This window comes from Amblyraja radiata, chromosome 5 (genome assembly GCF_010909765.2).
Source record: "Amblyraja radiata isolate CabotCenter1 chromosome 5, sAmbRad1.1.pri, whole genome shotgun sequence".
Classification (NCBI taxonomy): Eukaryota; Metazoa; Chordata; class Chondrichthyes; order Rajiformes; family Rajidae; genus Amblyraja; species Amblyraja radiata.
In genome coordinates this window covers 35,048,910-35,074,899 of record NC_045960.1, presented here as the reverse complement: position 1 = coordinate 35,074,899, position 25,990 = coordinate 35,048,910, and the positions used below count along the sequence as shown (strand labels likewise).

Genomic DNA, 25,990 nt, shown 5'->3' with positions numbered 1-25,990 from the left:
TTAATACCTTATACATTTAATATATCTCAAATTTATTTAAAAAAATAGAGCGATCAAAGCAGTCTGAATATTTTTAACAGAGAGGTAAATAGATATTTGATTGACCGGGATGAAAGGATACCATGACGATGGGATTGTAGAGATCAGGTTGCCCTTAGATCAGCCGTGCTTTTATAAAATATAGTGGAGCAGGTTTGAAGGGCTGATTTGTTTACTCCTACTGCTAATTTGTGTGCTGGATTATAATATTTTTTAAAGATTTAAACATTTGTTCAGATCATTGGCATCTTATGCTGTGAGTGATTTGGAGGTCTAGTTCAGTTTAGTTTATTGTTACGTGCCGAGGTGCAGTGAAAAGCCTTTGGTGCATGCTGACCAGTCAGCTTAAAGTCTATACGATTGCAATCTAACCATCCACGGCGTACAGATACATGATAAAGGGAATAGATTTTTGTGCAAGATAAAGTTCAGTGAAATCCAATGAAAGATAGCCCGAGTATCTCCAATGAAACATAGAAACATAGAAATTAGGTGCAGGAGTAGGCCATTCGACCCTTCGAGCCTGCACCGCCATTCAATATGATCATGGCTGATCATCCAACTCAGTATCCCGTACCTGCCTTCTCTCCATACCCTCTGATCCCCTTAGCCACAAGGGCCACATCTAACTCCCTCTTAAAGATAGCCAATGAACTGGCCTCGACTACCCTCTGTGGCAGAGAGTTCCAGAGATTCACCACTCTCTGTGTGAAAAAAGTTCTTCTCATCTCGGTTTTAAAGGATTTCCCCCTTATCCTTAAGCTGTGACCCCTTGTCCTGGACTTCCCCAACATCGGGAGCAATCTTCCTGCATCTAGCCTGTCCAACCCCTTAAGAATTTTATAAGTTTCTATAAGATCCCCTCTCAATCTCCTAAATTCTAGAGAGTATAAACCAAGTCTATCCAGTCTTTCTTCATAAGACAGTCCTGACATCCCAGGAATCAGTCTGGTGAACCTTCTCTGCACTCCCTCTATGGCAATAATGTCATTCCTCAGATTTGGAGACCAAAACTGTACGCAATACTCCAGGTGTGGTCTCACCAAGACCCTGTACAACTGCAGTAGAACCTCCCTGCTCCTATACTCAAATCCTTTTGCTATGAAAGCTAACATACCATTCGCTTTCTTCACTGCCTGCTGCACCTGAGGTAGATAGTAGTTCAGGACTGCTCTGTAGTTGTTGATAGGATGGTTCAGTTGCCTGATAACAGCTGGGAAGAAACTCTCTCTGAATCTGGAGGTGTGCGTTTTCACATTTTTGTACCTGTTGCCTGGTGAGAGAGGGAAGAAGAGGGAGTGACCGGTGTGAGACTCGTCCTTGATTATGCTGGTGGCCTTGCCGAGACAGCGTGAAGTGCAAATGGAGTCAATGGAATGGAGGATGGATTGTGTGATACAAGATACATTTATTTGTCACATGTGCCAGTTGGCATAGTGAAATATGATCACCATAACAGCCATACAATAAAATAAAGTACACAACACACGATGGAGTTCAAACATGAAACATCCCCACACAGCAGAATCAAAAGTTTCCCACTGTGAGGGAGGGCACCAAAGTCAGCCATCTTCCTCTGATGTTCACCCGTGGTCGGGGCCTCCGGAACCTTCCACAGTCGCTGCTACGGGCAGCCCGCCGCTCAGGCCCGCTCGCCGGGATGTTGGCACTCCGACGTCGGAACGGGAGGCCAACCTCAGCGGCTTAGACCTCCAAATCAGCCGCTTCCCACCGGAGTCCGCAGCTCCTGACGTCCCCAGGCTGCGCCAGGAGGAGATTCAACACTGGCAGGCCCTCGGATGGTCTGGGCTGCGTCCATAATTCTCTGTACTTTCTTGCGGTCTTGGATTGATCTGTTCCCAAACCATGCTGATAAAATGCTTTCTACGGCGCATCTGTAAAAGATGAATGATCATGATGAATAAGGTACATTGTGAATTCAATATATACTAAGAAGATGACTATATAATACCTACATCAATGGATCTAATGAGGTTCCAATTAGATTTAAGATTTTCACCGATGAACAATTTGCTTTTATTGATTCTCTGTGACAATTATAATAGATACTTACAGATAATCAACATTGTATTTCTTTTTCCATGGAAGACATGGGTTTTCCTCAATAAATGTTCAAAGTTTACAACACAGATGAAGAATTTCATGGTTCTGGAACTAAAGATACATTTCATTTAATACTTGGGTGAATATTCCTCGTACAAAAAGCTGTGGAAACACTGTGATATTGCTTGATTTTTTAATATCTTACCCCACTCCCCTCACCACCACTGCCACTGTCCCAACAACCTCTTCCTGACTAACAAAATATAGAACATAGAATAGTACAGCACAGGAACAGGCCCTTCAGCCCACAGTGCTAAACATGATGCCAAGATAAACTAATGTCATCTACCTACGCATGATTTATAACCCTTCATTCACTGCAAATTAATGTTCCTATCTAAGAGCCTCTTAAACATCACTGTTGTATCTACCTTCACCACTGCCCCAAGCAGCGTGATCTTGGCACCCACCCTCCTCCAAAAATCTTGCACCAATCATCTCCTTCAAGTTTTGCCTCTCTTATCTTTCCCCTATCCCTTCTAATCTTTGAAAATTTCACCCTCAGAAAAAGGTTCTGACTGTCTACTTATCTATGCCTCTCAAAATTTATATACTTATTTCAGGTCTCCCTGCAACCTCTGCTCCTCTAGAGGAAACAATCCAAGTCTGTCCAACCTCTCCCTGTAGCTAATACCCACTAATCCAGGCAGCAGAGTGGTGAACCTTTTCTGCACCCTCTCCAAAGCCTTCACTTTCTCCCTGAAGGCAGTGGCCAATTCACTAGATGTTTTCAAGAGGGAGTTAGATTTAGCTCTTAGGGCTAACGGAATCAAGGGATATGGGTAAAAAGCAAGAACAGAGTACTGATTTTGGGTGATCAACCATGATCATATTGAATGGCGTTGCTGGCTCGAATGGGCCGAATGGCCTACTCCTGCACCTATCTTCTATGTTTCTATGCAACGAGGAAAATAGAATACACGAGGATTTGTTTTGGTTGAGTTCTCGGGGAATAAATCGCCCATGTTACTCTGTGTAAGTGGCTATTTGCTTTGTTTAAGCATTGAGTGTAGGTGTCACACCTGAGTTCTACACCCAAATATTTGCACAACTACTCAATGGATAAATTACTGAGAAGTTTGCTGTGTGAGCTTCTTTCGTTGTAACTTCTACAAGAGCCAACCTTATGTGGCCACTAGGAGGTGTATGAGGGCCACATGTAATGATCACTTTTTCTCACTCACTGAGAGAGATGAAGCACTTTTGCCTTGGAGTCATCTTAGCTCCATTAGAAATTATATATGAGGTGTACATGAGTAATTAATTCAAAGCAATATTGTGATACCTAATTATACTAATTAATGTAGTTCAGTTGATACAGAAACAGTCTATTTTATTGTCCATATGTCTACTAAACTGAAATGAATCCCAGTGCTTTAGTTTAACTATTCAACACTGCTGGTAAAAATAAAAAACAACTGAAATGCATTGTAATGTCAGCAAGGATGTAGTTAAAATGAAGTTCTTCGCTCCCTACTGATTGATGGAGCCAAAAGTTTTGGTGGTCAAACAAGGCCATGTACAGTATAGTGACTAAAACACAAAGTGCTGGAGGAGCTCAGTGGATCAGGTTGTATCTGTGGAGGGAATGGACAGTCAACGTTTCAGGTTGGCACCCTTGTTCAATCTGATCATCAGACTGAAAAAGGATCCCGACCCAAAACTTAATTTGTCAATTCCCCCACAGATGTTGTCTGACCCATTGAGTTCCCCCAGCATTTTGTGTTTTGCTCAAGATTCCTGCATATGCAGTTCCTTGTGTCAATGTATACAGTGGCTGATGTTGCTCCATATAGTGTATAATTATTAAACAATTCAGTTGGCAAATGTTAAAATATCCATAGCCACCCTCTTGTGGTCCAGCCAATTACCTGAGCTCCATGTCCACTGCTAACAAGCCCCTACAATGATAATGATTTTTCATTACTTATCCCACTGGAGCCCTTCAAGATTAAATCACACTTCTCTGCTCCAAGGAAAATAATCTGGTAATCCCTGCTACTCTATGTTCCATTACAGTGAAGATATACCACATTTTTATCATCCACAATACCTTAGCTAATGCATAAATGGTGATGTATAATACTTTGCTACCTCCTACTGTATTATTTGCTTCTATTTACAGAGTTACTCCTTCATAGTACCATAATCCACTTTCCTCTGTTACTGCATCTCCTTTAAACTGCCATACATTACTACAATCAAGTCAAACTCAAGTACAATAGATTGGGCAAAGGTGAAGATACAGAGTTCAGAATATAGCTCTCAATATTGTTGTTCCATAGAACCTGCCTCAAATACTTCCTCTGGCAACGTACCATATACCCACCACCATCCAGGTGAAAATATTGCCACTCAGGTTCCTATTATCGTCTGGTTCTTGATGGGTAAAATGTCACTATGCATTTACCTTTTCAATACACCTCACAATTTTATACACCTCTATAAGATCACCACTTAGACTCATGCACTCCAAGGAATAAAGCCTGACCCCTCACTATAGCTCAGGCCCTCGAGTCCCGGCAACATCTTTATAAATCTTCTCTGCACTCTTTCCAGTTTAATGACATCCTTCCTATATCCGGGTGACCAGCACTGCACATAATATTCCAAATGTGGTGTTGCATCTTATACAGCTAAATATAAAGTATAAAGTGCAGGAGTAACTCAATGGGTCAGGCAGAATCCCTGGCAAACATAGACAATGTTTATGGTTGGAATCCTTCTTCAGACTGATTGTAATAGGAGAGTGAAAGCTGGAAGAGATGGCACTGTCCTGGCATCCAACTCTCTTCCAAGTTTCAACACCTCTACTACAATCACCCTGAAGAAGCCCAAACCAAAACATTGCATATCCATGTTCTCCAGAGATGCTGCATGACCCGCTGGGTTACTCCTGCTTTTCAAGATTCAAGATTCAAGAGAGTTTATTGTCATGTGTCCCAGATAGGACAATGACATTCTTGCGTTGCTTCAACACAACAGAACATAGTAGGCATAAATAAATACAGAAGAGAACAGATCAGATCAGTGTGACCATATACCAATGAATATATATACACACACATAAATAAACAGATAAAGTGCAATAGACAATGATCAGAGTTTTGTTTGAGGAGTTTAATAGCCTGATTACTGTGGGGAAGCAGCTATTCCTGAACCTGGATGTTGCAGATTTCAGGCTCCTGTACCCTTTACCTGAAGGCAGCGGGGAGATGAGTGAGTGGCCAGGATGGTGTGGATCTTTGATGATGCTGGCAGCCTTTTTGAGGCAGCGACTGCGATAGATCCCCTCGATGGTAGGGAGGTCAGAGCCGATGATGGACTGGGCAGTGTTCACATTTTGTGTCTTTTTTAGTAAAGCGCATCTCCAATTCCTTGTGGCTATATTTTGTACAGCTTTCCCAAATCCCGTACTCACTGTCCTTACTGATGAAGGCAAGTAGGCCAAATGCCTTGTTCACTATCCTATCTACCTGCGTTGCTACTTTCAGGGAGTGTGTACCAGTACCCTTAAGTCTCGCTGCTCTATAATACTTTCCAGGGGTCTATCCTTTACTTTGTAAGTCCTGTCCTAGATTAATTTACCAAAATGCAAATGTCAAGAGAGAGTTAGATTTAGCTCTTAGGGCAAAAGGAATCAAGGTATATGGGGAAAAAGCAGGAATGGGGTACTGATTTAGAATTATCAGCCATTATCATATTGAATGGTGGTGCTAGCTCAAAGGGCCGAATGGCCTACTCCTGCACCTATTTTTCTATGTTTCTATGTTTCTACTTCATACTTTTCAGTTAAGTTTCATCATTCACTCCTTGGCCCACCCTTAGCTGGTCCAGGCCCAGAATTGGAGAGCTTGAATTATAGACTTGGACTTCCTTCCTTGGAACATGGGAGGCGGGAGAAAGGTGAGAGGGAAAATATTTAAAAAGGGACCCAAGGGACAATTTATCCATGCAAAGAGTGTTGCGTATATGGAACAAGCTGCCAGACGGAGCTGTTTTGGTTTGGGCTTCTTCAGGGTGATTGTAGTAGAGGTGATGATACTTGGAAGAGAGTTGGATTCCAGGACAGTGCCATCTCTTCCAGCTTTCTCTCTCCTATTACAATCAGTCTGAAGAAGGATCCCAACTAGCTGTAGGTACAATGATGACTTTTAAAATATATTTAGAAAGGTATGTGAATAGGAAAGGTTTCAAGGGATATGGGTTACACGCAGGCAAAGGAGACCACCTCAACTATACAACTTGATCAGCCAGAACAAGTTGTGGCAAAGGGTCTGATTCCATGCTTTATGATGCTTTGATTCTATGACATAAAACGAAATTGTGTCTCTAACCAATTTTTTAACCAATATTAATCGCTCTGTATACGTAGGAATGAACTGTAGATGCTGGTTTAAATCACAGATAGACACAAAATGCTGGAGTAACTCAGCGGGACAGGCAGCATCTTGAGAGAAAATGAACGGGTGACGTTTCAGGTCGCGACCCTTCTTCAGAGTGATCACGTTTCGATTGAGACCCATCTTCACACTGTATACGTATTCAGCTCTGTACACATATGTTGATTTATCTGGGCATTGCTTAGAACAATTTATAATTTAGGAAAATTGTTTCACTCTATGATATCAATTGAGGTGTATCAATTTTAAACATGTAATGCTGAAACCAATGATCATAGCCTAAATCAAATGGTCCACTTACATTTCCATCCACAACAGCACTGTAGGTATTGGCGGCCCCATTCATATTCTTTAATAAACATTGATGACACCTAATAGTAGTATTATTATTATTGACTAGTAATAAATTGAAAGTCCGTTGTTTCTTGTGAGAATATTCACCTTATTTAGGTGCTTCTTTCGGAAAAAAATGGCAGAGATTAAGGGTTTGTGTGAAAATATTGAATAACAACACAGAAGTAATTACATGGCATTTTGACAATTATTTACAACTCCATAGAGTTATAGAGTTATACAATGTGGGGATAGATATTTTAGCATCCTGAATTTATATTGACCATCAAGCATCCATTTACACTAATCCCACATAATGGGATTTAATTTAATTCTCCCTACATTCCCATCAACTTCTCCCAGATTCCTCTGAAATTTTTGCAGCAGTCAAATGATGTGGGAGGAAAGTGGAGCACCTAGAGGAACACACACAATTACAGGGAGCACATGTACACTCCACAAAGATAGAACCAGATGTCAGGATTGAACCCGTCACCAGAGCTGTGAGCAGCAATGCTATCAACTGTGCCACTGTGCCACCTTAACTGATACCTGCAAATGGTATTAAAGTGGAACCATGACTCAGGGAGTTTAATTTTACAATAAATCAAAGAGTTTCTTTAAAATATAATTCTTATACGTTTTCTAAGACAAAATATATTATATTAGTGTAGTAATAGAATGCAATAATAACATTGTAAGGATGGCATAGCATACACCAGGATGGCTGAGCAGTGAGGCACTGCGTTCATAGAAACATAGAAAATAGGTGCAGGAGTAGGCCATTCGGCCCTTCGAGCCTGCACCGCCATTCAATATGATCATGGCTGATCATCCAACTCAGTATCCTGTACCTGCCTTCTCTCCATACCCCCTGATTCCTTTAGCAACAAGGGCCACATCTAACTCCCTCTTAAATATAGCCAATGAACTGGCCTCAACTACCTTCTGTGGCAGAGAATTCCAGAGATTCAACACTCTCTGTGTGAAAAAAAAAATTCTCATCTCGGTCCTAAAAGATTTCCCCCTTATCCTTAACCTGTAACCCCTTGTTCTGGACTTCCCCAACATCGGGAACAATCTTCCTGCATCTAGGCTGTCCAACCCCTTAAGAATTTTGTACGTTTCTATAAGATCCCCCCTCAATCTTCTCAATTCTAGCGAGTACAAACCGAGTCTATCCAGTCTTTCTTCATATGTAAGTCCTGACATCCCAGGAATCAGTCGTTGACATCCCAGTCCTGACATCCCAGGTCTTACAGCTCACAGTCTCCACTGGAGGTGTGAGACCGAATCCCACTACTGACACATTTGCTAAACTCAAACTAAACTCAACAAGGATATTGTCAAATAGACCTCTGGAGTCAAAGTGGCAACACATTTGCAGAGTTCTATTTGACAATATGCTTCTCCTTTCAATTAATACATTCCATTAATATACCATGAAATTTGTCCTAGAAAGTGCATAAGATTTATATATTTGCAAATGAGGCATTCCCTGCATAATTATTATATATATTAACCCTGCTTGTGTAAATGTTTACTTGCAGAGAAAAAATGTTGAAAACTGAATATTCCCCACTATTTAGTATTCACTCATTTTAATGGAGAGGGAAATTAGGGTGGTACGTATCCATTTCCAGTAAGGAGCCCCAGTGGGTAAACTGCTGTATGGAATATACAATTCTGTAATATTCAGAGTAAGTAAAAGCTTGCGCTCCAGCAGCTAAATACACTGCTGTGATAAATCTTCCCCATATTTTCATTTTGACATGATTCTTGCTGAAAGCTTCGCAACCAGAAAAGATGAATCACCAAGATATGGATAATTATTTTTTAGACCATCATAGCGTTATTAAATATTGTATTATACTAATAAGAATGGGGATAGATGTGCGGCTAACTCCATCTCCAGGGTGCATGGTGACATGCCAGGGTGGGCGATGAACTCTCACTTACTTCAGTTGATTGTCATTATTTTCCAAAACTCTGCTTCACAGCATGGTCCTGGATTCTACATATGGTATATCGGAAGCTCTTCTGTTTAATGCCTTGAAGGACCAAACCATAAAGTAGAGTTGGTACACAAAAATGCTGGAGAAACTCAGCGGGTGCAGCAGCATCTATGGAGCGAAGGAAATAGGCAACGTTTCGGGCCGAAACCCTTCTTCAGACTGATAGGATGTGGCAGGGAGAAGGAAGGGAAAAAAAGGGAGGAGGAGGAGCCCGAGGGCTGGGGGATGGGAGGAGACAGCTCGAGGGCTAAGGAAGAGGAGGAGACAGCAAGGGCTAACAAAATTGGGAGAATTCAATGTTCATGCCCACCGGATGCAGGCTCTCCAAGCGGAATATGAGGTGCTGTTCCTCCAATTTCCGGTGTTGCTCACTCTGGCTATCAGTCTGAAGAAGGGTTTTGGCCCGAAACGTTACCTATTTCCTTAGCTCCATAGATGCTGCTGCACCCGCTGAGTTTCTCCAGCATTTTTGTGTACCTTCGATTTTCCAGCATCTGCAGTTCCTTCTTGAACATAAAGTAGAGTTGTTTGGCACATGTTTCATGTGCCATAAGGTTCATCTGCTTTGAGACTTTGCTGTAGGGGAAGACAAAAGAATGAGAAGGTATTATCCTTCTGAGCCTGGTCCTGGGTAACTTATTCTATGTTAACACTAAAATGCACCCAAACCGCCTAGACAAAATAAATCGCCCAAAGCTACATGCTTTGATGGTATTTTATAATAAACACCCTTGTGATGCTCTCTTAATGCATAAAGAATTGTGATATTGCACTCTAAGGGCATCTACAGTACCTGTATTCACCACAGGCTATGTACTGTATTTCCCATACACAATATTCTGCACTGTATCTTTCTCTTCTCACTACATTTTGTACTTTAGCTTGATTATATTAATGTGCACTATTATCTGATTCGATTTGACAGCACACAAGCAAAAGCTTTTCACTGTACCTCAGTCATATTAATATACTTAACTCTAAACCGAGCAAATGTTTTTCAAAATAATAGGCAGAACATTGTTCAAAGTTTGCATCATCTGAGAGAAAATAACAAATAGTATTTCAGAAATGCTTGAAACAAATGCATTATGATGGTGGTACTTCATGGCGGAACACTTTAAATTATGTTAACTCAACCTTATGTAGCAATGTTACAAAATTTTGAGATTTTAAAAATCAAGTCTGTAATTTATCCCATCAGATAAAGCATAAAAAGAAGTTTAATGTGACACCTAATTCACTTTCATATCATCAGTATTAAAAAAGTTATGGCCATTTTCATACTCGGAAATTAGCATCTTGTTCCCTATTGCTTTTCCATTGACTTAACTCAAAAGCTGTGATCGAGGACAGTCAAAAGCCCATAACTTTCTTAAAAATTAAGAAAACTGAAATAAATGTTCAGTTATTATGGATTTTGAAGCATTCTGAAACAAATATGAAACAATCTTACTTAGATGACTTGAAATTAAAGCATATAATTAGTTAGTTACCTAATTGTAGCTAATTATAAAATTCAATTACTAGATCTAAACATCTATCAATTTCTTAACATTTTTTAATAGCCTGTGTCCAAATAACATTCACACAAGAATTCACAATATAACAATTTTTAAATCTCATTGTCATGGATTTATAGGCCAAATGGAAGGAATTTAATGTATAATACGTGTAAATTAATGGCCATTTAAATCATCTTGCGAGTGGGTTTTTCTGGAACGCGATCATTTGGAATGTTGCGGTTGCGGTGAATTTAAACCCCATATCGGCAGGAAAAATACTGCCAGTTTGTATGGTGAAAAAATCACCGTTTCACAATGTAAAATGTGAATTAAAGGCATCTTAAGGAGCACTTTTATACATAAAATAAACGGCTTTCCTTTACCTGTCCCGTACCTGAAATCTGTCCCCGTTGTCGACGTTGATGGCTTTAGAAGCTGATTTTAAAATTACTCCAGCGTTGAACTTGTCGGGCAATTTTTAAAAAACACAGATCGGCCGTCGAAACAATTCTTCAGCAAAAGCTTGCACTCCAACAATATCTAATCCAGGACAAGGTAGGAAAAAAACGCGTTTTAACCCCGCCCCCACCCCCCCTCAAAGGCTCCAAAATCGCTCACATGGCCAGTGGCAGAACTGCAGCACCGCTGAAGGTAAGTATTGTAACATACCTACCTTATGCAACTACTTTTGAGTTATTGAGACTTCTTTTTTAATTTCTTTGAATCTTGGAACTGAAGTCCACATCTGGATGCAGTATAATATTTCCCCACAATTTCTGGAACATTTCTTTGCCTGAAATGAAGATTTGAATTATGTTCTGGCAGCACATACGAAATCCTTCTGACAACATAGCAATACTGTCTTAACAATGTTAAATTGACTGAAATTGTATATCGCCTTTGACTTCATAATGCAAAATATTGAAAACATCATGTTTGATAAACCCATAGATCTTGTGGAATAAATTACCAAAAAATTAAAGATTTAATGATTCCATAATCCCTTCACTAATATCTCCTCATCAGCACACTTGTGATCAACTGTGACCTATTTAGAGTATCTGTGAATCCTTCCTTGCCCTGTACCAATGAAGCTTAACATAAGCTAGAAGAACAGCATATCCTCTTTCACCTGGGCACATTAATTCCTTTGGGTCTTATTATCAAATTTGAAAATGTCTTACAACTTATTTTTACTGTTTTCATCAGAACAACAAGGAAAAGCCTAGGAACTATAGACCAGTGTGCCTAACATCTGAGGTAGGCAAATTACTGGAGAGGGTTCTCAGTTATACATTTGGATAAATAGGGGGATTAGGAATAGTCGGAATGGTTTTGTACGAGAGAAAACTTGTCATGAATCTGATTGCATGTTTTGAAGTAATCAAAAAGGTTGATGAGGGTAAAGCCATAGAAGTTGTTTATACGGACTTCTGCAAGGCATTTTGAAAGGTTCCACATGGTAGGCTGCTCTGGAAGGTTAGATTGCACAGGGGTACAGGGAGAGCTAACCAACTGGATAGAGAATTGACTTCATGGAAGGGTGATGGTGGTATGTTGTTTTTTGGACAGGAGGCCTGTGACTCGTGGTGTGCCTCAAGGATCGGTGCTGGGCCCAGTGATGTTTGTGGTCAACATCCATGATCTAGTTAATAATGTAGAAGGCATGATTAGAAAGTTGGTAGATGACTCCAAAGTGGGTTGCATCGTAGATAGCAAAGATGGGTATCAAAATTTACAGCAGGATCTTGATCAATTGCCAAATGGGCGAGGAATGGTTAATGGAACTAAATGCAGATAAACGTGATGTGTTGCATTAGGGGAAGACAAACCAGGGCAGGACCTTCACGGTGGATGTCAGGGCCCTGGGGAGAGTTGCTTAGCAAAGGAATCTAGGAGTACAGGTTCGTAGTTTCTTGAAAGTGGTATCACAGGTAGGTAGGGTGGTCAAGAGGGCTTTCAGTACATTGGCCTTCACCAGTCAGGGTATTGAGTATAGAAGTTGCAATGTTATGTTATAGTTTGTACGAGATGTGGATGAGGCCACTTTCGGAGTATTGTGGTCTATTATAGTGACCCTGCTGTAGGAAGGATTTTGTTAAACTTGAAAGAGTGCAGGGAAAATTTACAAGGATGTTGCCAGGACTTGAGCTATAGGGAGAGGTTGGGCAGGCTAGGTCTTTCTTACTTTACGTGCAGGAGAATGAGGGATTATGTTATAGAGGTGTATAAGATCATGAAGGGAATAGATTGGGTGGATGTACATGAGTGTTTTACTCGGATTAGGGGAATCAAGAACCAGAGTAACTATGTTCAAGGTGAGTTCGGAAAGATTTAGTAGGAACATGAGGGGGAACCTTTTCACACAGAGAGTGGAGGGTATATGAAGTGAGCTGCCAGTGGAGGTTGGTGAGGTTGGTGCTATAACAGCATTTAAAAGACATTTGGACAGGTACTGTGGCTTGCAAAAGTATTCATACCCCTTGAACTTTTCCACATTTTGTCACGTTACAACCACAAATGTAAATGTATTTTATTGGGATTTTATGTGATAGACCAACACAAAGTGGCGCATAATTGTGAAGTGGAAGGAAAATGATACATGGTTTTCAAATTTTTTTACAAATAAAAAACAGAAAAGTGTGGCGTGCAAAGATATTCAGCCCCCTTTACTCTGATACCCCTAAATAAAATCCAGTGCAACCAATTGCCTTCAGAAGTCACCTAATTAGTAAATAGAGTCCACTTGTGTGTAATCTAATCTCAGTATAAATACAGCTGTTCTGTGAAGGCTTCAGAGGTTTGTTAGAGAACATTCGTGAACAAACAGCATCATGAAGCCCAAGGAACACACCAGACAGGTCAGGGATAAAGTTGTGGAGAAGTTTAAAGCAGGGTTAGGTTATAAAAAAATATCCCAAGCTTTGAACATCTCACGGAGCACTGTTCAATCCATCACCCGAAAATGGAAAGAGTATGGCACAACTGCAAACCTACCAAGACATGGCCGTCCACCTAAACTGGCAGGCCGGGCAAGGAGAGCATTGATCAGAGAAGCAGCCAATAGGCCCATGGTAACTCTGGAGGAGCTGCAGAGATCCACAGCTCAGGTGGGAGATTCTGTCCACAGGACAACTATTAGTCGTGCACTCCACAAATCGGGCCTTTATGGAAGAGTGGCAAGAAGAAAGCCATTGTTGAAAAAAAGCCATAAGAAGTCCTGTTTGCAGTTTGCCACAAGCCATGTGGGGGACACAGCAAACATGTGGAGGAAGGTGCTCTGGTCAGATGAGACCAAAATTGAAGTTTTTGGCTTAAATGCAAAACGCTATGTGTGGCGGAAAACTAACACTATACATCACCCTGAACACACCATCCCCACTGTGAAACATGGTGGTGGCAGCATCATGCTGTGGGGATGCTTTTCTTCAGCATGGACAGGGAAGCTGGTCAGAGTTGATGGGAAGATGGATGGAGCCAAATACAGGGCAATCTTGGAAGAAAACCTGTTAGAGTCTGCAAAAGACTTGAGACTGGGGCGGAGGTTCACCTTCCAGCAGGACAACGACCCTAAACATACAGCCAGAGCTACAATGGAATGGTTTAGTTCAAAGCATATTCATGTGTTCGAATGGCCCAGTCAAAGTCCAGACCTAAATCCAATTGAGAATCTCTGGCAAGATTTGAAAATTGCTGTTCACAGACGCTCTCCATCCAATCTGACTGAGCTTGGGCTATTTTGCAAAGAAGAATGGGCAAAAATTTCAGTCTCTAGATGTGCAAAGCTGGTAGAGACATACCCCAAAAGACTTGCAGCTGTAATTGCAGCGAAAGGTGGTTCTACAAAGTATTGACTCAGGGGGGCTGTATACTTTTGCAAGCCACACTTTTCAGTTTTTTATTTGTAAAATATTTGAAAACCATGTATCATTTTCCTTCCACTTCACAATTATGCACCACTTTGTGTTGGTCTATCACATAAAATCCCAATAAAATACTTTTATGTTTGTGGTTGTAACGTGACAAAATGTGGAAAAGTTCAAGGGGTATGAAAACTTTTGCAAGCCACTGTATATGGATAGGACATATATAGATAGATATGGGCCAAATGCAGCCAGGTGGGACGTGTGGATAGGGCATACTGTATAGGTTGGCATGAGCAAGTTGGACCAAAGAGCCTGTTCTCTGTCTGTCTGTCTGTCTGTCTGTCTGTCTGTCTGTCTGTCTGTCTGTCTGTCTGTCTGTCTGCCTGTCTGTCTCTCTCTCTCTCTGACTTTGTTATTTTATTAATCAATCAGTTTCATGATCAGTTGAATCACCTCAGCAACCTAGACTTCTTATCCTTTCATCCTATCTATTTTTCCTTCCCCCTCCCCACCCATATTATCACTGCAAGTTAAAACTGACTTGTTTTCTCACATTTCCATTTGTGTGAGGGATCGTCAATCTGAAACATTAACTATTTCTCTTTCTACAGATGATGACTATTTCCAGCATTTTTTTGCTTTATTTCAGATTTGCAGCATCTGCGGCCTTTTACTTTCAGTTCAGCGTCCTTGTTGCTTTGAGGGATTGCATTGATTTGCTTTAACTGGCCCACATTAACCAGTCCCAACTAAATTTACCTTTACTCAACTAATCAATTAGCAACCGGTGCAACAAATTAATAACAACCTCTTTTAGCTTAAATATCAAGTAAATGAGAATCATAGTCATACAACAACATGGAAACAGCCCCCAGGACCCAACTTGCCCACATGGACCAACATGTGCTATCTACACTAGTGTAGCAACACCTGGTGGTGACTTTGAGTAGTCAAACCCTCGGATTGGTTGCACCAGTCACGTGGGCACGGGGGAGGGGGGGGCGATATTTGCACGCTTTTTACCAAGTTGTATCAGTCTAGCGCCACACTTGTGGAAGTAGCATCGATTTTTGGCTGTCTTACCGACCTGAGTTTATTCGTTGTTTTACCATTGCAAAATAAAACAATTTAAATTCACTCACTGTCTCGACTCGCCAAACTGGTGACCCCGACGCGTACACTCGTATATTGGATGTCAAGAATGCAAGCCGCCGCCATTCCTGACGCTCAGCAGAATGCCGTTGGCCTCAAGCTGTCCGTGTTCTGGGCCGAACAGCCACAGGTTTGGTTTGCCCACGTAGAAACGCAGTTTCATCTCCGCAACATCGTGGTGGACGACACCAAGTACTTTCACATCGTCGGTGTGCTCACACAGGAGATGGCTTAACAGCCACTGCCATTCCTACAGGACCCACCGGCGCTCGCAAAAACGAAGGCCTCAAGGCCCTCCTCCTCCGCACGTTCAGGCTTAGCCGCAGAGATCGCGCCGCCCACCTCTTACACATGGACGGGTTGGGCGATCTCAAGCTGTCCACGCTGATGGCCGAAATGCTTGCCCTGATGGACGGCCACCGCCCATGTCTGCTCTTCGAACAGGCGTTCTTAGAGCAGATGCCTGATGACATCCGCCTCATGCTCGACGGTGCCGATTTCACTGACCCCATGGAGCTCGCCGAGAGGGCCGTCGAGCTCTGGCTCGCGAAGCTCTGGCTCACGAAACAACCTGAGTTTATTCGTTGTTTTACCATTGTAAAATAAACAATTTAAATTCACTCACTGTCTCGACTCATCAAACTAGTTCCACCTGCCTGCGTTTGGCCCATATCCCTCCAAACCTATCCCAAAAATAGACTTGTCTAAATGTTTTTTAAACATTGTTATAGTACCTGCCTCAACTACCTCATCCGGCAGCTCGTTCCGTACAACTACCATACATTGTGTAAAAAAGATTCCCCCTCAGGTTTGTATTTCCCCCCTCGCCTTAAACCTATCTACTCTGGTTCTTGATTCCCCATACTTTTGGTAATATGTGCATTTACTCTATTTACATCTCTCATGATCTTATACAACTACAAGAACACCACTCGTCCTCCTGAGCTCCAAGGAATAAAGTCATAGCCAGCTCAACCTCTCGCTACAGCTCAGGACCTAGAGACCTGCAACATTGTCGTAAAACTTCTCTGCACCCTCTCCATCTTTCCGGTAACAGGGTAACCAAAACTGAACTTTAAATGTAGCCTCACCAATGTCTTGTGCAACTGTAACATAACCTCCCAACTTCTATACTCAATACTCTGACTGATGAAGGTCAGTGTGCCGAAAGCCCTCTTGGTCACCCTATTTACTTGTGATGCAACTATCAAGGAACTATGTATCAGCAACCCAGAATCCCTCTCGTCTACAACACTTCCCAGAACCCTGCCATTCACTGTGTAGAACCTGCCCAGGTTAGACTTCCCAAAATGCAACACCTGTAAATCAAATAATAAAAATAGAACAATAAATTAATGATGTAATATTGTTATTATTATGTCACCCATTCCGTCTCTCCAGAGATGCTGCCTATCCCGCTGAGTTACTCCAGCTTTTTGTGTCTATCTTCGGTGTAAACCAGCATCTGCAGCTCCTTCCTACACAGGTAATGTTACTTTGTTAACATCAGGGAAAACATGATTAGTAGCTTAGAGAGTTAGAAAATAGTAATTTGGCTATTTGACTCTGCTCCCTCTTCAATACTTCATGTTAAGCAGTGAAAAATAATATCTTGCAATGACTCAATGAAGTTGATACAAATTGATAACAATGTCCATAATTGACATAATGCCAGAATGCTTAACATAATAAAGCATCTTCAATGGCTAACAAACAATTTTATGAGCTTTTCCTTGCAAATATCTCTAGTTATTCCTGGAAAAATCACAGTCTACTAGCCTGGATTTTGAAAGTGTATTGTGCTAACACTATTGCCTTATAGCAACATTCCTTGTTTTAACTCATTCTTCTTTTTCAGTGTTCAATGGGATAGTATTATGGCCACTACCTTAAAATAACCACTACAATTCAGATGGATAAATCATAGATGCAGGTGGCAGCTGCTGCTGAGGGATTTGAACATGGTGTTACTTTCTTAAGTTCTTAAGTTCTTAAGTTCATATGTCATAGGAGCAGAATTGGGCCATTCGGCCCATCAAGTGTATTCCGTTATTCAATCATGGCTGGTCTATCTTTCCCTCTCAACCACATTCTCCTGCATTATCCCCATAACCTCTGACACCCTTACTATCAATCTCCACCTTAAAAATATCCATTGACGGCCTCCGCAGCCTTCTGTGGCAATTAATTCCACAGATTCACCACCCTCTGACTAATGAAATTCCTCCTCATCTTCTTTCTAAAGGTCTGTCCTTTTACTCTGAGGCTATGATAGCCTCTGGTCCTAGATCCTCCCATTGGTGGAAACATCCTCTCCACATTCACTCTATCCCAGCCTTTCAGTATTCAACTTAAATCAAAGTGCAGCTGATTACAAATGGGTGAATGAAGTAAGATTTCATCCATTAGCACCTTCAGGGAAAAATCTCCACGTACAATAATCATCAACAAAGTAATAGAAATTGCCCTTGGTGGTGTTATGAGGTGGCATTTAATCACCAATGTCCTGCTCACCAAAGCTTGGTGTGGGTTTCATCAGAATCATTTGGATACAGAACTAATAGACAATAGACAATAGTTGGAAAACGCTCCCGATGTCTTTAATAGGTCGAATAAATGCTATAAAAATGATCTTTTTACCACAAATCCTATATTTATTTCAATCAATACCTATATATCTTCCAAAAAAGTTTTTCAAAAAATTGGACTCAGACATCACAAATTTTATATGGGATTATAAATCCCACAGAATACAAAGAGCACACCTTAGTAAACCAAAAGAGATGGGTGGTCTAGCGCTCCCTAACTTTATGTACTATAATTGGGCAGTAAATATTAAAAATATGATTCACCTGCTGGACAACTCTGCCCAGCAGGTGGACTGGATTGTAATGGAGAGAGAGGACTGCTCTCCGTGTAATACAGGAGTGACTCTCCTCTCACCAATGAATCTGAATAATAAAAATTACAATAAAAATCCAATGATACATAACACAATTAGAACTTGGAAACAAATAAAACAGAATCTAAAATTAAGAAATCTAACTCTTTTAATGCTAATAGTCAATAATCCGTCGTTTAAACCTTCAATTATAGATAAATCATTTACACAATGGGAAAGAATGGGAATCAAAACGCTCGGAGACTTGTATGTATTGGGAAAATTATTATCATTTCAACAATTACAACTGAAATATAATTTGAAAAATAATCAATATTTTAAATATCTTCAAATCCGTGACTATCTGAAAAAATACACAAATATACAATAACATGTCCCCAGACTTATTGGATGAAGCCATGAAGACAAAGGCTGAATCAGCAAATCTAATATCATACTTATACAACATTATTTTAAATATAGAAATACCTACAACTGATGGTATTAGAAGATACTGGGAACAAGAACTAGCTATAAAAATTTCAAAAGAGAGCTGGGATAAACACTTACTATATGTGCATAAATGCTCGATCAACGTACGACATTAATTCATTTCAAAACATTACATAGACTATATTATTCAAAAACCAAAATAAATAAACTTTTCCCCAATGTCTCACCCACTTGTGATAAATGTTAGTCACAAGAAGCACATAGCGCACTATTTTGTTTTTTTGTATAAAAATCCAAAAATTCTGGAACGAAATATTTGAAATCTGCACAAAATTAATTAAAATAAAACTTGTACCAAAAGCAGAATGGATCATTTTTGGAATATCGGAAGGTAACCCCGAACTAAACGTGTTTCAAAAGAACTTACTTAATTACGGGCTAATAATAGGAAAAAAGCTTATACTCAAATTCTGGAAAAACGCTCCAATACCAACAATAAAAATGTGGATTTCAAACATGTTCGAAACATTACACCTGGAAGAGATGAGACTCCTCCTAGCAGGCAAAGCAGACCACTTCCAAAAGACATGGTCTGCATTTATGGAACTATTACAAGCATAAGGTGCAATAGTAACTTAAAAAATAAATGGTACCAGGATCTGGTAACGGGGGGTGAAAAAAACACGGTTGGTATATCCTTTTTTGCGGAGTTTTGTGTTATAATAGAGCGATTGTTTCTCCTTTTTTTTCTTTTCTTTCTAGGGTCTATTTCCTTTCTTTACTTCCTTCTCTAACTTCTTCTCTAAGGGGCTTTCTTTTCCCAACACTTTCCTGCACCTTCACGACTCTTGCTCACTTTCCTTACTTCTTTTATTACTACCTTTTTTAAAGCTCGAAAAATGAAGTGGTACAACAAATGTAATAAGATATATGTGATGTGTATTACTGTAATTTACTGTACTTCTAATAAAAATAAATTTAAAAAAATTTAAAAAAAGAAAAAAAAAAGACAATAGACAATAGACAATAGGTGCATGAGTAGGCCATTCGGCCCTTCGAGCCAGCCGAAGTGTGATGTGATCATGGCTGATCATCCCCAATCAGTACCCCGTTCCTGCCTTCTCCCCATATCCCTTGACTCCGCTATTTTTAAGAGCCCTATCTAGCTCTAATCAAATCATTGGTCCAAAAATGGAGATAAGAAGACAATGATTTTGGAATGAAATGGAATACTTTATTGTCATATGTGAGTAGGCACAGTGAAATTCTTTGCTGCATACCCAATGTATACAAATAGCGGCAAGCTACGGCGCTGACAAAGTTACAAACAAAGATACTAGAGGATCCTCCTTTTGTTCCGCCCTCCCCCCCACAGCGGGTCCCCCACGCCGGGTCCCCAATGTCCTTTGTTCTCCCCCCTCCCCAATTGCCCATTGTTCTTCCCCTCCCCCTCACGACAGTTCCCCCCATGCCGGGTCCTCCATTGTTCTTCCCCTCCCCCTCACGGCTCCTCCACACGCTCATCGACCGTTGACCGTGGGCCAACCCGTGAGGCATCGCCGCCGCTGAGGCCCCATCATCGAGAGGCTTCACAGCTGCTGAGGCCTCACCACTGTCGACACCCCACTTCACGCCTCCGTGGAGCCGGCCCCAGCCGTGGGTTCCGTCGACCGCACCGCCGACCCTGATCAATGAGGCCCGGCTCCTCCAACCGACCAGCGAGGTCAGGGCCGGGCCCCGACCCGGGCTTCTACGCAGCGATCCGGAAGGCATCGAGACCGCAGCACCTCAATAAAGGCCTCCAGCCGCGTTCCCAGTCCACACCCGCCGCCCCGTCGGCCTGAATATGTGGTATTGTATAGAGTGGAGATGGTTATCAAGAGTGAAGCAGAATCTTGAATGCTTAATGGGGTTTAATTCAGATAAGTGTGAGGTGTTGCATTTTGGGAAGTCGAGCAGACTTTCACAGTAGGGCCTCAGAAGTATTGTAGAGCAGAAGAATGTAGGAGTACAAGTACATACATCTCTGAAAGTGGCATCCCATAAGGTAGTGAAGAAGGCTTTCAGCATGTTGATCATCAGTCAGGGAAATGAGTATTGAAGTTGGGGTGTTATGTTACATTCCATAGTACAAGACGTTGGTCCCAGTTATGCGCTTCTGTCCCATATCCCTCTCAATGTGGGAAGTAACCGGAGCACCCAGAGAAAATCCACGTGGTCACAGGGCAATTGTACAAACTCTATTCAGACAGTACCCATAATCAGGATCGAACATGGGTCTCTGGCGCTGTATAAGTCAGCAACTCTACCACTGCACTGCTGTTCTTCGCTGATGAGGACCAGCATACCAAGAGCCACCATACTCTGGCACCATCTTGCAAATTTTAGGTTCAATTCCTCCTGCACAAATCCATAATATCAAATATCATAATATCCAATACCTATCCTGGGTGTAAATTTGTCACATTAGAAACATAGAAACATAGAAATTAGGTGCAGGAGTAGGCCATTCGGCCCTTCGAGCCTGCAGCGTCATTCAATATGATCATGGCTGATCATCCAACTCAGTATCCTGTACCTTCCTTCTCTCCATATCCCCTGATCCCTATAGCCACAAGGGCCACATCTAACTCCCTCTTAAATATAGCCAATGAACTGGCCTCAACTACCTTCTGTGGCAGATAGAAACATAGAATTGTTCCATCTCTTCATCATGGAGCTACGCTGGCTCTCAATTTCCCAAATCATTTCAATGAACAGTTATCTACTTTAGTTAAGTTGTTTACTTTAGAGATTCTGTGCGGAAATAGGCCCTTTGGCCCACCTATTCCTTGTCGACCAGCGATCCCTGCACATTAACACTATTCTACACACACTGGGGACAATTTACAATTTTACGAAGCCAATGAACCTACAAACCTGTGCGCCTTTGGAGGGTGGGAGGAAACCGGAGCTCCTGGCGACACGAGTTAAAAACTCCGTGCAAACAGCACCCGTAGTCAGGATCGAACCCGCTGTAAGGTAGCAACTGAGCCGCCCTTTGTTTTTGGTCTCTTGATTGACCTGTGACCACCACACGCCACTCTATCTTATCAACAGACTACATTGCCCCTTCTCTTTCTTCACCAAGTTCTAGATCCCACTCTCAGAAGTGTTTCCTGAAACCACTCAGGCCCTGAGGCTGCCGTATATTCTTTTAAACACTTCCCTTAATATTGTGATAAACGTTTTATTACCTGTGAGTCGTTTCACTTATTTTAATTCTCCCTGCTCCATCTCCATACTATTGCTCCGAAATTTCTGTTCTTAAAGATGCTGCGTAAATGCAGTTATTGCTTTTTGGCTCTTTTAAAATTTGCGATTAAAAATTAACTACAAATGTTTGATTTCCATTGGTTACATTGCAGTTAGGGCTAGCATATCAAAGAAAGGACCTGGAACTGCAGTTTTATTGGCTCTGCAATGGCCGCACGGGCAGGTCCAGAGCTACACTGGCGCTACTCAAGTTGTACTTACGTGTTGTCACAAGGTCATAAGAGATAGGAGTAGAATTAGGCCATTCGGCCCATCAAGTCTATACCGTCATTCAATCATGGCTGATCTATCGCTCCCTCCTAACCCCATTCCCCTGCCTTCTCCCCATAACCTCTGACACCTGTTCTTCAACTGAATTCACTTTGTAGCTATATAATTTATAACTGCACCAGACAAAAGAAAATCGTACTTTATTTTGTTGTTGATTATGCAGAAACTATCAAATCTACTAAGATTGTGATGCGATTCAGATGTTTTAAAAATGCACAAAACATTTCGTGGATAAAGCCTACTTGCGTTTCCCCACAGACTCCACGCGATGGCACTATTGTGAATAAATACAGGTATTAACTCTTTAAGATGGCTCATGTTTTAGTTTATTTGGTGCTGCAGGAAAATTAAAATTTATTGACGTAAATGGAGATGAAAAATATAAATCCAACTAAAAAATGTTTACGAAAGTCAAACGGCAATAGATGAACCAACAAGATTTTAGTTATATATCAATATTTGAAAGGTATTTTTGTATAAATCACTGCTGTTGCGCAAATTTGAAATATTACATTGACTTTGAAATATCTTGGGTGAAAGATCAAGGTAGTTGTATTAGTAACGGGGTCAACAAAATAATGCAATGATAATATTGTACTGCGTTTAAGTATTTCCTTTCTTACATTGTGTGTGAACACTGTAAATGACGTGTCTAATCCAGTCTATTAAAGCAGACGATATGAATCGCCCAGCTCTGGAGCAAACACATTTCAGCTCACCTTTTTTTAGGGGGTAATTTTGACAAGAGCACGCCAATTATCCAGATTTGCAAACGCAAGACTGATTAAAACATTCTTATAACAATAACGTCTACTTATTTGGTCAGTTATGATATTACCCATCGAAATACAACCAGTGTCCAGATTAATGTCTTGCATGCAATGTTTACGCAAGTCCATGATATCCGTATTGGTATCGCTGGGTTTTTATTCTTCTATGGACGGAGGCTTAATCATGTTAACCCACTGTTAATATTATCAGCTGAAATAATTGTGTTATTTGGTTAAACACAATTTAGAAACGCGCTGAAACAAGTTATTATTTCCACGGGGTACGCGGGATATCTTAGGAAGAGAGGCGCGGACCCTCCTACTTATGATAACAACTGTGCCGATCAAAGTGGGAAAATATCAAATTATATTCATAGCGATATTTCTATCAGTGTTATTTATTGTCCCAAGGGGGTAGGAGCAGTGAAGTGTTCTCTCACTGCGCAATGAATTTTGTTTTGCCCTGATGGCGCGTTTACATCCACTTCCCGACAGAGGGCAGGGCGACTACATATAATATTAACTGGCCCATCGTGTCACTTCATCTAAAACTCTGCATCGTCCCTTAAACCCTCTCCCATCAAGTTACGTGGTTCGAGAGCGCGAAAGTTACGCTAACAACGTTTATTTTTAATGTTGCTACAATAGTAAAAGCGTTCCACAATTACAAGTTCACAAAAGAGTTGACGATGTATATTATGGGGAAGATTTTTTCGAAAATTATTTGGATAAGATATAAATTGAAATTAAAATTAAAATCCACCAGTTTATTTGAGCAAGAGGGCCGACCAGTACAATTCATGCCAATAATTAGGCAATTAAAATATATCTATTAATATCCATTACTAAGTTACACGTTTATAAACTGCATGTTGTAATGATGATCAGAAGTAACAAATTCAGCAACAGAATTGTATCAATTTGTGCAAACAAAACGCTAAGACGACTTCCGAAACTTTGGTTTGATCGTTGTTAAATTTATTTCAAGCACAGTCTGGAGTTAGGGTTACCTTGTTTCGGTGTATGTCGTTACAAGGAAACATACCTGTAATTGGCATTATTGATGCAGGCAATAGCTTGGTCACTTCCATAATAACGTACAATTCGATTTAAACGCTCTTTTGTGAGAAAAGATCAGCTGATAGAAACAGCTGTTGTGTTTATTGATGGCGCGGTGGAATCAGGCATAACCCCGGGCCCCGCTCACCCTCTCCGTTTCCAGTAAAATCATATCATCATTAAATGATCGCAAACCAGCCATGACCAATCAATCAAATTCAGTTTCGATACATTTTTTTAACTTGCGAATTAGCTTTGGCAAATGCATGTTTTTCTTCTAAAATTGTAGTGCGTGAATTTTGGGTTCTCGTTCAGAATAAAGCAACTGATTCTACAGCAACCCGTCTATCTACATATTCGCACAGCCATGAACCTACCTATATCTTTTTTTGTTGCCCCAATCTGTCAATATATTGTAAACCGAGTCATTTATATCTGTCTACGTCTAACGGAAAGAGAATGACAACTTTGTATGGTCTGCAACTAAAATTTAGTTACTGCGTAGTTTTGCGCAGATCTTCTATCTACTTATAACCATATGTTTTGTATCATTCTTCGTGTTTATACGAACGTTCTCCTGTGTATAACGTGTCTATCGGGAAAATAATGTATAACCGCATAGAAAACTGTGTTTATCTCGCATGTTATGTGCAGAAAGAGGGAAAAAATAATGTACGGCATAAATTGTTTCATTAAACTTTTATTTTTTTGTGACCATCAATAGCAATAAAAAGGCATACAAAATATTATTACATGTATTATACAAAATGGTGAGATGTGAGAATACAACTCGTGTGATATGAACATTTCAGAAAATTGATTTGCAACTGGACATAAACGAAACGTTGATTGGGACGATATTAATCAAATTGTATTGTTATCTTCTTGAAAGTTGTAAACATAAAGCGCAAATCTATAGGATTGAGGATGTACATGTTTATCTTTTCGGAAACAACTGTCCATTGTTACAGCTTTTGTAAACTCCAAAAATTCTCGATCCAACATGAATTGGATATCTATTTTATAATCAACCCTTGGAAAACTATCTAATTCCATGTCGTTAACCGCGTAGCTATTTGATTAGTAATCTGTGATCGAAGTATTGTGAAGTGGTAGTGGGGGGGGGGGGGGGGGGGGGGGGGGTGGTAGGACTTGCAGGGATGGGAGGTGGGGGTGAAATATGTTACCTACTTGGACAATCTGTTTATTTATTCATTGTAACCAAATGATTGTTATATCGGGGATTGATCTAAAAGTCAAGACGTAAAGTCATAAAATTGGTTCAACTCACCTCATACACCATGGTGTTATCGGTATATCTTCATGTTTTAAATGCAAATGCTTAATTTTCTTTGGTGGTGGACTCTGCCAAACGGAGAAACAATTGGGTCGAACTAAATCATTCAATGTACTCCAATTGTAAGTTTTACTGAGATGGTGTGCATCCAATGGGAGAGATAGATTGATGGAGAGGCAGGCGGAGGTGTGCCCTCTTATTGCACAGTGCAGGCATATCTCTAAATGTTTCGGAAAAGGTAGACATATAAATAGATAGAAAACTAAACCGGCAGGCAGATTCTACGTTTTGTATCACATCTAGACAGTTACAGGACTTCAAATCGACCGCATTGATGGGATTTTCATTACAAGTAAATCCCTTGTCTATAGTTTATTATTTGGGATTAGAGCTGAACTTTGAATGTTACTGTTGAGTTAATAAATGTGCCTGTGTGGTGCAGCGGCAGGAGTCTCGTCATACGGAGGGCTACAGCGATTCACTTCGGATTGAGCTTCTCCCCCACCCCACC

General features: G+C 40.8%; 1 long non-coding RNA gene across 2 annotated transcripts; it reads right to left on the bottom strand.

The window, feature by feature from the left end:
* Positions 1–1,703: 1,703 nt before the first annotated feature.
* LOC116973183 lies at positions 1,704–25,670 on the bottom strand. 2 transcript variants are annotated; one of them, XR_004412011.1, is made up of 3 exons: positions 25,474–25,670; positions 2,114–2,214; positions 1,704–1,934 (listed from the first exon to the last, which is right to left on the bottom strand). It is a non-coding gene; the product is annotated as an uncharacterized LOC116973183 (long non-coding RNA). The 2 variants fall into 2 exon arrangements; XR_004412012.1 differs by lacking the exons at positions 1,704–1,934; positions 2,114–2,214 and adding exons at positions 9,373–9,490; positions 11,090–11,209.
* Between the last annotated feature and the right edge of the window lie 320 nt (positions 25,671–25,990).